Source organism: Aptenodytes forsteri, unplaced genomic scaffold (genome assembly GCF_000699145.1).
Source record: "Aptenodytes forsteri isolate BGI_AS27 unplaced genomic scaffold, ASM69914v1 Scaffold66, whole genome shotgun sequence".
In the NCBI taxonomy this organism is placed as follows: Eukaryota; Metazoa; Chordata; class Aves; order Sphenisciformes; family Spheniscidae; genus Aptenodytes; species Aptenodytes forsteri.
Window position 1 is genome coordinate 4,584,646 of NW_008795131.1, and position 12,133 is coordinate 4,596,778.

A 12,133-nucleotide genomic window follows, 5' to 3' on the forward strand; every position below is an offset into this window, starting at 1 on the left:
GGCACCGGGAGGGTCCCGCAGAAGCCGTCCCGTGTGGGGAGAGCCCTTAGGGAGGTGTGGGTGCGGCTCAGCCCACTGCCACGGCGTGGGTGGGGGCGTAGGGTGAAGCGTCCCCATCCCTGCGTGGGGCCGGGAGTGGGACGGCAGACCCCAGCCGTGGGGTAGGACTGGGCTGCCGGCAGCACCCGCGTCCCCCTCTGCCCCCGGAGCATCATCGCTCCCCGAGCGTAACCCCTCCGGAGCGTGGGGCGCGCGGGCAGGGTTTGGGTTTTGGTGGCTTCCCGCTGCAGGACGTCATCCCCTTCCTCTGCGCCTGGTTTGTGGAGCGATGCACTTTACACCCCTGACATCTCTGCCGGGGTGGGTCACGGCTTAGCGTAGGAACCGCGGCGGGGCCCTGGCGTGCCAAGGCGTGGGCGGTCACCTCCTGGGCTTGGGGTTATTTGTGGACCCCAGCCGGGTGCCCAGCCACATCTCCCCATAAGGATGGAGGGCACCGTCCCGCCAGGCTGCTCCTCGCCCGGCGTTCCCGGCCAGCGCTGAAGTTGCCACCGATGGGTTGTGGGCAAACGGCGATGGAGAAGGGTTTGAGACCTGCCTCGCCTGTGGAAGTTGCCATTCAATGCAGCGTTCTCATGCACTGTCTGTCTTGTCAGCCGGGTTGGAAAGGCTCCTTTTTATTATTTTTTTAAAAAGCAGCAGAGTCGCACCTCCTCCTCACACCTCCTCCTGCTGCTACCACCGGCAGCAAATGTGGGGGACGGAGCGGTAAGGATATCTGCGCGGGAAAGCCGCTGTCCTGGGCTGACCTCTGAGGCTGCGACTGGGGCTTTGCTGGTGGGGCTGCCCCGCGGCTGGGGAAGCTGCGGCTCTCCTCGCCTCCTCCTCCTCCTCATTCGTCTCTAACGACGCAGGCTGAAGCGGCATCTGCTCTGCTGCAAAGCTTTTTGTGATTTTCACGAAGGTTTTCCTGTGGAAGTGCCTGGCTTGAGCCCGGCACCGGGGCAGCGAGACCCCAGGGGAGCCACGCACCTCTGGGAGGGGAGATTGGCCGGTGCCGGCGGTGGGGCTGGAGGAAAGCTTTCGGCGGTCCTCGCGGCAGAGGAGACCCAGCCCGTCATCGGCTCGCTGTGCCTTTCTCGTCGCTCCCTCTTGTTGTGCACCCCGCTCCTGTGGCCTTCCTCGCCGTGATGTCTGACCACCCCGGCAGTGCCTGTCTCCGCCACGGTGAGGATGTGCCTGATACCAGCAGAGCCTTACACACCGATCCCTGGGTGCCCGCAGCCCCTTCCTGGTGCCGGAGCCTCTGATTGCCAAAAGCATTTGCTTCAAAGGTGGGTCAAAGGCGCCCATCCTCTTCCCAGCCGCAGAGTTCCCAGGAAAGTTTTGACTTTTTCGGCATTTTTATTAAAAAAGAGCTTTCAAATTAAAAAAACACTAACAAAACAGTGTCTAACCTGTGCACCAACACCTAACCTTTTCCCCTGACCGGATCCACAGCGTGGCTGAGCGGGCTTTGCCATTGCGGCGGCGTGGGCGCTGTGGTTCCCCCTGTGCCCCGGGCTGATATGAGCGTGCGGGGAGCGAGCAGGACTTCCCAGCGCGATAGTGAGCGCTCGGTACTTATCTGCCTGTACAAACACCCTCTGCGGGGGCAAAGATAAAGGGGGATGTTGCGTGCTGCGGACGATGGTGTTCGGAAGGGAACAGCCAGGAGAGGAGCCGGAGGGTCATTCGCACCCGGTGCCTGTGCCGTGAGGGTAAAACCCCGGGGTGGGACCTGCGGGGAGGGGACTGCTGCCGTAACCTTCTGGGTGCGCTTGCTGGCCAGCATTGCGGGGTGCTCGTGGTCAGAGCTAGGAAGCTTTTGGGCAGCACAAGTTAATGATGATGATAATTGTGTACTATAAAATAAGAAAAATGCTTGAAGTAATAACATGGAGCCCCTCGCAGGTGTGTGAGGCAGTAGTGGGTCCCTCTCTTGTGGCGTGGCCGGGCTGGCAGTGTCTCTGTCATTGTGGCCGGGGTGTGGAGGGACGTTGGCAGTAGCCTCACCTCTGCTCGGTGGCACTGGGCTTGCAGCAACGGTTTGGGGACCAGGTTTTCCCGGGCCTCAGTCCCGGTTTTGGCTGGTCTGCCGGTTCCCTGGGGTCAGCGCAGGAGCTGAGCGGGCATGGCGGTGTGCAAGGCGAGCCGGGGCAGGGAGCCTCGCGGGCAAGAGAGTCCCTAAATGGAATAGGGAAGTTGGAAGGGGAAAGAAACCCACCGCAGCTGGATGGAAAGCTGGCTGAAAGTAACGGGAAACAAGAACAGGGGGAACATCTGGGTCTGGCTCTTGCACCACTTCCGACGGGTGCGGGGCAGCTGCCACCTCCGGGCGATGGCAGTTGAGACTCGGCTCCTCCGTCGAGCAGCCCCGCCGGCGTCGTGTCCCCACCGCTGCTCCAGCAGTGCCAAAACCACCGGTGTCCCGTGAGTGTCGGCCGCCAGCCAGCCTCTTCCCCTGCCCAGGGGCGCTCCCTGCGTCCGCTCCGGTGTTGGCGGTGCCGGGGGGGGCAGGCTACGGTGCCCCTGTCGACGGTGCCCCCGCCCCACCGGCCGCCTTTGATGCGGGTGAGTGGCAGGTCCATTGTGGCCCCTTTGTGCCTCCCTCAGTTCTCGGGGTCCGCACAAAACCTGCCATGGAAACCAAAGCCAGCCGCTGCCCCAGGAAACCCGCAGGCGCAATTAGGAAATGCAAATATAAATGCAAATTCCTGCGCCGCCTTCCAAGGCTGGGAAAGTTGTCCCTGGGCCACCGATGTCCCCAGGCCACTGGTGTCCCCAGCTGTGGGGATGGGGAAGGCATCGGGGCAGGACGGGGCAGGCAGCAAGAGCTGGGGTGAGCCGCTTTTGGGGTGCCTCGGACTCTTCCCCGGTCGCCCCGTGCTCGGCGGCGGGAGGAACGGGGCATCTCGGCCCGTGCTGAGCGGTGACTCATAGGTGACAATATGACATTGATATTTTTTTCCATCCTCTCGGTTGCCCAGCGACAAACAAACAAGCAAGTGTCTTAAAACCCAAACTAACTGCCTTGCAGGAACTGTCCCCTCCTGCCACGGTTGTCTGTGGCTGGGCTCCAGCGTGTCCCCATCGCTGGTGGTTCTGCCTGTATCTTCTGGGGTTTGTTTTGGGGAGATAACTGTCTTTCTCGCATCCTCTGCAGCTGCGGTGTGTGAGCCCGGCAGAGGGAAGGCAGGCTGCCAGCTCGCCGGTAAGGACCCTCCTCGCCAAAGCGCACCAAGAATAGATGGAAAAGGAGATAAAATCCACCCACAAATAACTCTGAGAAGCACAAAAGCTTCAGGTCTTCATTTCTAGGTGGCATTTATGAGCAATGGATACTCTGGCCCTTCCTCGGGTCCCCAGAGGAGTGTGTGCGGGTGGAGTGGTGATAATGGGGCTGAAGAGGATGGAGGGGAGAGTAGGGAGGTTAAGGGAGGGTGCTGATCTGAGCAGTTCCCCTCCCTGGGAGGAAGCAATAATGTTTTCTTTTCCCATCTGCTGGAGGAGCTGTAGCTAGGAGCCAGGGAGACAAGGTTAGCACGTGGAGGGCATTGTCCACAGCAGTAACGTCCGTTGGGAAGGGCGGATCCTTTATGCGCCGATCTGAACCCAATCTAGGGCTATGCCGCTTAAAACCAAGCGTTTGTTGATGGCTTTTATTTTTCCAAGCTGCAGCCCCTAGGTCCTTTCCTATCAGTGGCTGAAGTGGTGCGGGATGTGCGTCCCCATTAGTGGTTCTTTCCCCTAGCCCCGGTCTGCTTTTATTGCTGGGAAATGAGCTCTGACTCCTGGAAATGGTATTTCTTCCTTCTGCCTGACAGCTTGTCGATCCCTGCCCTCACTCACTTCCCCAGGGAAGGTGCACGTGAGCTCTGACCTGGAAATGGTATTTCTTCCTTCTGCCTGACAGCTTGTCGATCCCTGCCCTCACTCACTTCCCCAGGGAAGGTGCACGCAGCCAGGCACGCAGGCACGCCGGCGATGGAGCCTTGCCGCTGTCCTTGGCGAGGAAAGCAGAGCTTGAGCAGGGGGAAAATAGGCAGAGCGTCTCCAGAAAATGGAGCATGGCACGTTGCTAGATGGGTTACAGGGACATTCAGCCTCAAAGCTGATTTTAATATTTGCCTCAGTTACGGAGTCAATTATAACGGTGGGTTTTTTCTTTGCCACCACACTTCCAGGCAGTGGTTGAACGCACACGAGTGCAACCTTTGCAGCAGCCGGGGAGCTCTGGGGAGCACTGGGAGGCACCGCGGGCTGCACTGGCACCCTCCTCCGTCGGGCACGGCCCTGCCTTCACCTCCAGGTGCCATCTGCGAGGGGACGGGGAGGACGGGGGGACCAGGAGCCTGGGCACAGCTCGCGGGCAGGACCCTGCCGGTGCTCTCCCTCGCCCCTTTGCAGAGCCGGGCTGGGCATGGGTGGGGGGGGAATGGTGGCCGGAGCCCCGGCTGATGGAGACGGGTCGTGTGGGAGCACATGCCAGGGCTGTAAAGCAGCAGTGGGAATGGGGGACGGCCTTCGGGGAGGATTCCCGGGCTCCTGAAGCCTAAACTGTTGCTTATAAAATCCTTGTGGCTTTGGACCTCCCTGGCTGGCAATTGCCATGGTCAGGCCAGTGCGGAGCAACCGGGACAGGATGGTGATGGGGTTGTACGTGAATTAGTTATGCAAACTTAAAAATAATGGAACAGAGATGGGATTTTGAAGAAGAATGTGAGCTAGTTTGGTGGCCGGGCACAGCAAGTGTCTGGCGGGCGAAGGGGGCAGCGGGCAGAGCTGCTGCTTGGGGTCTCTGGGTTTCCCTTGCCGCCGAGAAACGAGGCTGTGCTGGCACGGGAACAGACTCTGCTGCTGAGCTTGAAAGGAGACTGAGAGCTTATTTGAGCATTGTCCTGGCTTCAAATCCAGGTTAGCATCCTGTATAATTTCCGTATAAAACTATGATGTGCTGTGATGGAGCAGAAGGAACGGAGCAAACTCAATACTTCAGCTTTCGAGGGCTTTTCTCTCCCCCATGAGCCCCGTTGTGCTGGGGATGGAGGAGCCTGTTCTTGAGGCTGGCTGGAAGCACTTCTGCAGGAGGGGCCTGACGTATTGGCATTAATTAAATATCTGTCCCTGGTGAGGTATAGCGTTTCAGGCAGGTTCTCCTCTGCTGAGCAATGTCACCCAGCGTGAGGGAGGACAAAAGACTGGCGCAATTACAGTGTGATGCCGTGTCCCAGGACAACGAGGATATGGCAGCGCCCGAATTGTCGGCTTGGTGCTTTCGCGGGATAGCTTACATCAGCCATATGGCTTAGTGACTCATAAAAAAAAAAAAAAAGAGCTCCTCCACTTGTGACTTAATTAGTCCCTTTCTTCCCCCCAGTCTTGGCTTGCAGCGATCCTGACTTGTAAGTGAGGTGCTGAGAGGCACTGTGGGCTGAGTGGGGCTGTGGCTGGCTCCTGCCTTCGGCGTGGCAGCAGCACGGGCTCATCCTGGATGCCGAGGGATGGGCGACCGTGCCGGGTAGCTGGCATGGGCATCGGGCGGGAGCCTTTTCACTGGCTCTATGCCACGCATCTCTGGCGTGCCATGTAGCAAGGGGCTGGGAGGGAGGGAAAAGCGAGGGGTCCTGCTTGGGAGGGCAGACTGGTGTCTTCTGCTTTACCTCTGCACCCAAAATAGCTGCAGGGTGACCCCAAGGCTCCCTCGGCTTCCCCAGAGAGGCTCTGCCAGGGCGTCTGCATCTGCTCGCCTTCCCAGAGGGCAGGCAGGAGCCGGCCGGTGAGCAGCCGGGCAGAGTCCCTGTGCTCGCACGCCTGCTCGTCGGTACGGTCAAGTTGTCGTAAAAAAGCAAAACCTCAGGAAGGCGATGGCTTCGGACGCCTGCTGCTCTCCTCTTTCACGCCAGCTTATTCCTCTCTGCTCATCGCAATCTCCCTGCTGCTGCATCTCCCTGTCGTCTCCCCGTGCTGCCCTCATCCCCTCCCCGGGGACACCTGAAGCTGCAGACGCGGTGATGGAGGTGCAGGACCTTCCTGCGCAGGTCCCCCCAGTGTCCCCAGTGGGTTTCACCGCGCACATGGCGTGGAAACCCAGGGGCTTTCCTCCTCCTTGGCTGTGGTTTAGTGCCCCAAGGGAGGGGATTGCCAGCAGCCTGTGCAGTGATCACCTTTAAATCTTTTTACCAGACCCTAATGGCCAGGGGCCTGTCCTGGTAAATAATTCACCGTGCCGTCAGTGAGAGTTTTACTTGACTAATTTTGTTTCCATAGAAACTCGTGTGATCTCGCTGCTCCACGGAGCCTCGGGCAAATCAATACGGGTTGTTTTTTTTTTTTCCTTTGCACATTAAGCGATGGCCCTTAAACCCTGATGGGAGGAGAGCAGCAGCCGGAGATGCTGGTGGCTGGGCGGCACCTTGGTGCTGCCTTTCGCCTGCGTTGGCCCTGGTCTGCGTTGCCTGGCCCTGCCGGGCTGCCTGGCTCTGTGGGATGCCCAGGGCCGGATCCTGCAGGGATGCTCTGCACCACCGGGCTGGGGCAGGGTCAGCCCAGTCTGATCCCAGTCCATTCAAGTCCATTCCCAGTATGTTCCTGCTATGCAAAGATCTGGAGCAGAAGGGGCTGCCTCTGCTCAGGCTCTTTCTCTGTTTTTCCCCTCCCGTCCTTTAATTTCTTTGACCCTTGACCTAAAATGGCAAATTAGCATTTGTGAGTCAGCCGTGCTAATTAACCGGGGAGCGGGGCTGGCCCTGCCCCCAGCCTGGGTTGGCTTTTGCCTGCTCCCCGTTAGGTGCTTGCTGACCAAATCTAACCCGAAAATTGCCCGGAGGTGACTCTGCGCACCCTGACCTGGCTCCAGCCCCGGGGAGAGCCGCGCGCCTTCGTCTCTGCAGGAATTTTTATTTTCTTTCACTCCCCGGTGCTTTTGTGCTGAGCTGGGAGCACAAAGGGAGAAGAAGGGATAAGCGGTTAAAGATGGGTTTGTGTGACATATGGCGCGAGGGCTTTGCATGACGGCTGCGGCCGGCACCGGGGGGGACGCGAGCAGGCACGGGGGTGCCTCGGCTTCCCTCCTGCAAGGCTTGAGATGGATGGGTAAACTGAGGCAGGGAGTTCGGCGATGGGTGCAGGGCTTTCCTGTGGGACGGAGGCAGCGCTGGCACCCAGACCTTGCTGCTGTCGTGTGCACCTTTGCACCGGGCGGCTCGTGCTCCTTGAGGCCATTTCAAACAAGCTCTAAGCTGATTTTTCAGCTGGGACGTGTGTTTTGACATCAGCGGTGAAAGCCAGAGGAGGAAAGGTCACCATTGTTCAGCCACCTCGTGGAATAATCTTATATCGGCCTCTCTGCTTTAGGCAGCCTCTTGCATCTAATTTATTACACGTTGATACAAGATAGAGTTGAACAGAGGTGCAGTTAAACCATGCAAAGGGATGCTGGGTTACTTTAATCGCTCACGCTTGCTTGACCTATTTTTTTTTTTAATCCCTTCCTGGAAACCTTATTTCATGTTTGAATTCCCTCAACTATTTTAGGAATGTCGTCCTACCAAGATCAAATTACCTTCAATGAAACCAGTGCAAGGCAGCCTTGCAAGGCAGGCGACTTTTTGATTAAGATCTAGTGCTACCTCATTAATATAGGCTTAGTTTGGGGCAGAGGGGAGGGCTGTAATTCTGGCATGGCAAGTGTGTGAAAGCTGGGAATTAGCGCGGCACAGTGCCGAAGGGCAAGGGGGTGGCTCTGCCCTCGCTTGGCAGAGAGGGCTAGGGGCATCCCGGCATGGCTGGCAGTGCCGGGACCCCCGGGGCTGGGCAGCCCCCTTGCAGCCCTGCGGATCCCGCTGCATCCCGGCACTGGCGGGGGCAAGGTGGGTGCTTCTGGTGCTGCTCTGGGGGGGTGAGGGGTCCCCGGTGGAGCCCTGCCCGGCTTTCCTGTCCCGGCTGAATGCGGCCCCCCAGGTTTTAGCCGGGTGTCGTTGGTTTATGAGCCGGCTGGGTGCTGTGGAGGGCCGACGTCTGGTTGGCTCACAAAGGGCCCTCATAAATCTGTCCGGGAGGATGGCATGGCTGGCCGTGGCTGGGTGAGCAGTGGGTGCCCTGAGGCAGCAGCAGCCGCCACTGCTTCTCTTAAATGTGGTTATCGTGCATTTCAGAGTGCTGGTCTGGCCGCAGGCTCCCCAGTAAAACTGTCAGGTGAGAGCACTTGAGCAGTAACGCTGATGATGCCCGGCATCGGGACCAGAACGGCTCCATGGCTCTCCCTGGTCCCTTCTTGGCTGCTCCTCTGACTTTGAACGCTACTCTCGGAGCCAAGAGGGGAATTCCGTTTTGCAGAGAGGTACGTGCTGCACATGTTCTCAAACAGGACTTACTTCTGCTCTCCTCCCTGATTGCTTTTTACTTTGAAAAGGGCTTAAACCCAGCCATTTTAATACGTGGTAGAACAAGTATTAAAGGGGATCTTCAGGTGCTTATTTGTTTCCATGAAAAAGGATTTGCTCGCAAGCAGTCTTCCCAGGCTGTGGGCCTGGGAGGTGTGTATGCACATCCCCTGAGGCGGACAGAAAGGTGACGGAGGGGATTTTGGAGAGACTGATAAGGCCCCATCCTGCACATCCTTGGCGTGTGCTCTGCCTTTCAGTTTGCTGGTAGACATTATTGTAATTTTTGTTCCTGATCCTTTACTTTTCATCCCAGTTTCAATCCTATTATAATCACACCTGCAGCCGCCGAGCAGTCACGTTCCCGGACTTCTCATTCCTGTATCGAGCAATCCCTTTGCAGGGCCCTGGCTGCAGGCAGAGCTCAGCAAATCTGCTCTGGCCGAAGCCATTACTTCTGGTTTAACGTCCCTAGTTTTGAGACTTCCTTCGAGAGTCTTCCCTCCAGAAGCCGGGGCTCTGGCAGCCCTTGTCTCTAGGTAATCCTGTGCATGGAAATGCCTTCTGCAATTCTGCTCCGCATCCCCCAGCCAAGTCATTACAGGCCTGGGCTTGCAGCCGCTGCTGAGCGATGGATGCCCTCAGGGGAGCACTGGGCTGGGGGGAACAAGCACTCGATGGTGTCACCCCTGTCCTGGCTGCAAACGGGGGTCGTGGCTCCGATGTGTTTGCAGGGATGATCTACAAACACAGCATGGCAATAGCAGGGGAAAAAGGGCTGGGCTGGTTTAGCTGTGTTTGAGCAATCCCATCTGTTGTCTGAGCTGCAGCAGACACTGGGGAAGGGAATATTCATGTTTGCACTTGGTGCCAAGGCTCTTCCCTGAGCTGTGAGGGCTGCAAGCGATCAGTCCCAGTGCTTTTACAGCTGTTCGCTCCTCCGTTCGGGCTGTGCTCCTCACAGGGCTGAGCAACTGTTGTTTCCAGCATGACATTACCAGTTTGACCAACCCCCAGGATTATCCAGCTGCTTGTCTCTGCCGTTCCCGGATGGCTGATGGCCGAGCTGCAGGCAGCCTCCTCTGCACCTTGCACCGTACTTGCTCCTGGCTGGAGCTGACCCGAAGCGCCCGCAGCCTCTCGGGTCGTCCTTCGATGTGAAAAGTCCATTTCTGGAAGGTATCGAGTGCCCCACTCCCAGGGCTGGGTGAGGACCAGCTTTGTAAAGCCAAGATGCTGGCCAGCACAGGAGGACGTGCTCCCCTGGGCTGTGCACGCCTTATCCGCTCCCCAGTGAGCATAATTAAGGGTTTCTCCGCGGCTGCTGAGGTCTTGTTCTTGGCTCTGGCTCAGGTGAGGGTGGATCTGAATCGTGCAAGTCGTTAGCAGCTCGGGTGGGAGAAAAGGCAGGGTGCACCCATGGGCTCTCAGGGGTGGGCCTCCTCCCCGAAGGTCAGCTTTTGTTTGGTCTTATTTTATGTTTTTTCAGTGGTGAGCTAATGGCAGGAGCTGGACCTAAAGGTGTGCCGGTGCCTGAGCGCAGCGTGCAATGAGAAAGCAACTGTGGCCGTGTGCGGGAGAGCATCCCGTGCCATCCTGGCTAGGCGGTGATGGCAAAACCTGCGTGGGCGTTTTCTGTGCTAGCCCCCATCCCGGAGCGCAGAGCCGCTCGGATGAAAGCTGGGGTGGAAGTGGCAAGACGGGAGCCTTTCCTGTGGGTTTGGTGGTACAGCGGCACAGCAGAAGGGCCGGCGCTGGCTCTGCGCCTGGCCCCCAGCCTAGCGTTGGGATGTCACCTGGCACTTTCTCCACGGCGCAGGTCAGCGCCAGGACAGCCACGGCTGCTGGGCGCGGAGGCGGCTCAGCCGGCATCTGCCACCGTGTCCCCAGGGCGAGCCAGGACCGGGTACTGCCCCGTGCCCTGCGGCTGCTGACCCTGCTGGGATGGGAAGTTTTACCCCGTGCTGCTGGGGCTGGTGGGGGGTGCGGGGGCAGTGCCGGCCCCACCAGGGCTCCTGCTGCCGCCTCGCTGCTCCCCATGACCCACGGGACGGGGACATGCGCACCCAGAGCTTGCAGAGCCTTTAAGCTCCTCCTGTGATGGGCTCAACAGAAGCGCAAAGGATTACGCCTGTGTCTGGGCTTGGATGAATGAATAACAGCATTCAGCATCCTTTTTGCGTGATAGCAGAGCCAGAACTATTTTAAGGCAGGAAGAAAGTTGATCAGGCAACAGCTAAATGAGTCATCACAGCCTAATTCTGCAAACGGGGAGCACGAGGCGAAGAGAAGCCCAGCCTGCACCCCACCATGCCCCGAGCGAGCCCATGCTCACACCTGGGCTGGCAGTCGGACACCAGCTTTCTTCTTTCCTTTTTGGGAAATCCGAAGGATTTTGCTTTTCCTGGTGTCTTCCCAGCCCCTCATTGACACCACAGAAATAAGGGCCAGAAACGTGCCGAGCCCCTTCCCCACGCTGGCAGCTGGGGGTCCCGCTGCCCTCCCCACTGCTTACCTGAAGATGTTGATGTGGACAAACAGGGACTGGGGAGGATCCTGCAAATACAACTACCGGATTATCTTTTAAATTAACTCCTGCTGATGTCGTGACTTGCTTTTCTCTGGATTTTAACTCATGCCAGTGTAGTGGTTTGCATTTCTCTGGATTAGCAGCAGGACTTTAAAAAATGGGCTTAAAAGCCTGCATTTGCAGTGTTTCACCGCCGTCAGCTCTGCCCGCAGTGGTGTTTGCCCGAGGGGCACGCAGAGTGGCCCTGGTCTGTGCCGGGGGCACCGGCTGCACCTCGGTTTTGCCGAGCGTGCCCTTCCTGCAAGCCCCGCAGCCTCCAGCCGTATTTCAGGGGCTGGGAATGTCCCAGCAATGCAATCCCTCGGAGTTGTTTGAAGCCAGATGTGCAGCAGAGCCTTTTTGGCATATAAGTATCTTGTCCCCATCCCTAATTTAGTTCATCTTCTGACCAGAAACTGTCAGTTACTCGGCGCGTTGCTGCGCTCAATCACGCTATCCAGCGTGGGCTGTGATTTCAATGAGTTGTCCCAGACTCTTGTGTCGTGTTGACTAACGCCTTCCCCAGAACAGAGGCATTTGCATCAGGAGGAGCCGGTCCCTCCCCGACGGGGCAGAGGGATTGCAGGGGGATTGCCAACGCCTGGTGCATGGTGGGCTGGGGGCTTTGGCTCCAGTAAATGGGATTTCCCAGCCTTCGTGGTTACAGAGAAGACCTTAAATATACACTCAAAGGTCAAACGCTGGGAGACAAAGACCCCCAACCACAAGCTCTTCTTGTTACTTTATAGATCTTAGGACTTTTAAATAGATCTGGGAATTTCCAAGCCCGTTTCCTGATTTTGGGGGCTGATTTTACTCTTTGAGGTTTATGGGCTAGCATGGCATCGCTGAGCTAATGGTTCTCTGCAGAAGCTCTCATCTTCATACTTGGATAATGTGTGTGTTTGCAGTGTATCCTATGTAACCTGTTTTCCCCTTGATGTCCAGGCTCTTTCTCCATCCTCTTGGAGTAGCCAGATCTTTTAAGGAGCGTGTGTACCCTGTGAATGTGTTATAACTCAATTTAATATGTGACTAAACCAGCCATGGAATATTGCAATTAAAGTATAATACCAGAGGTGCGAACAATGCCGGCTTTTTGCTATGAATGAGTCATGATAGCAGAGGAGGAACCGAGGAG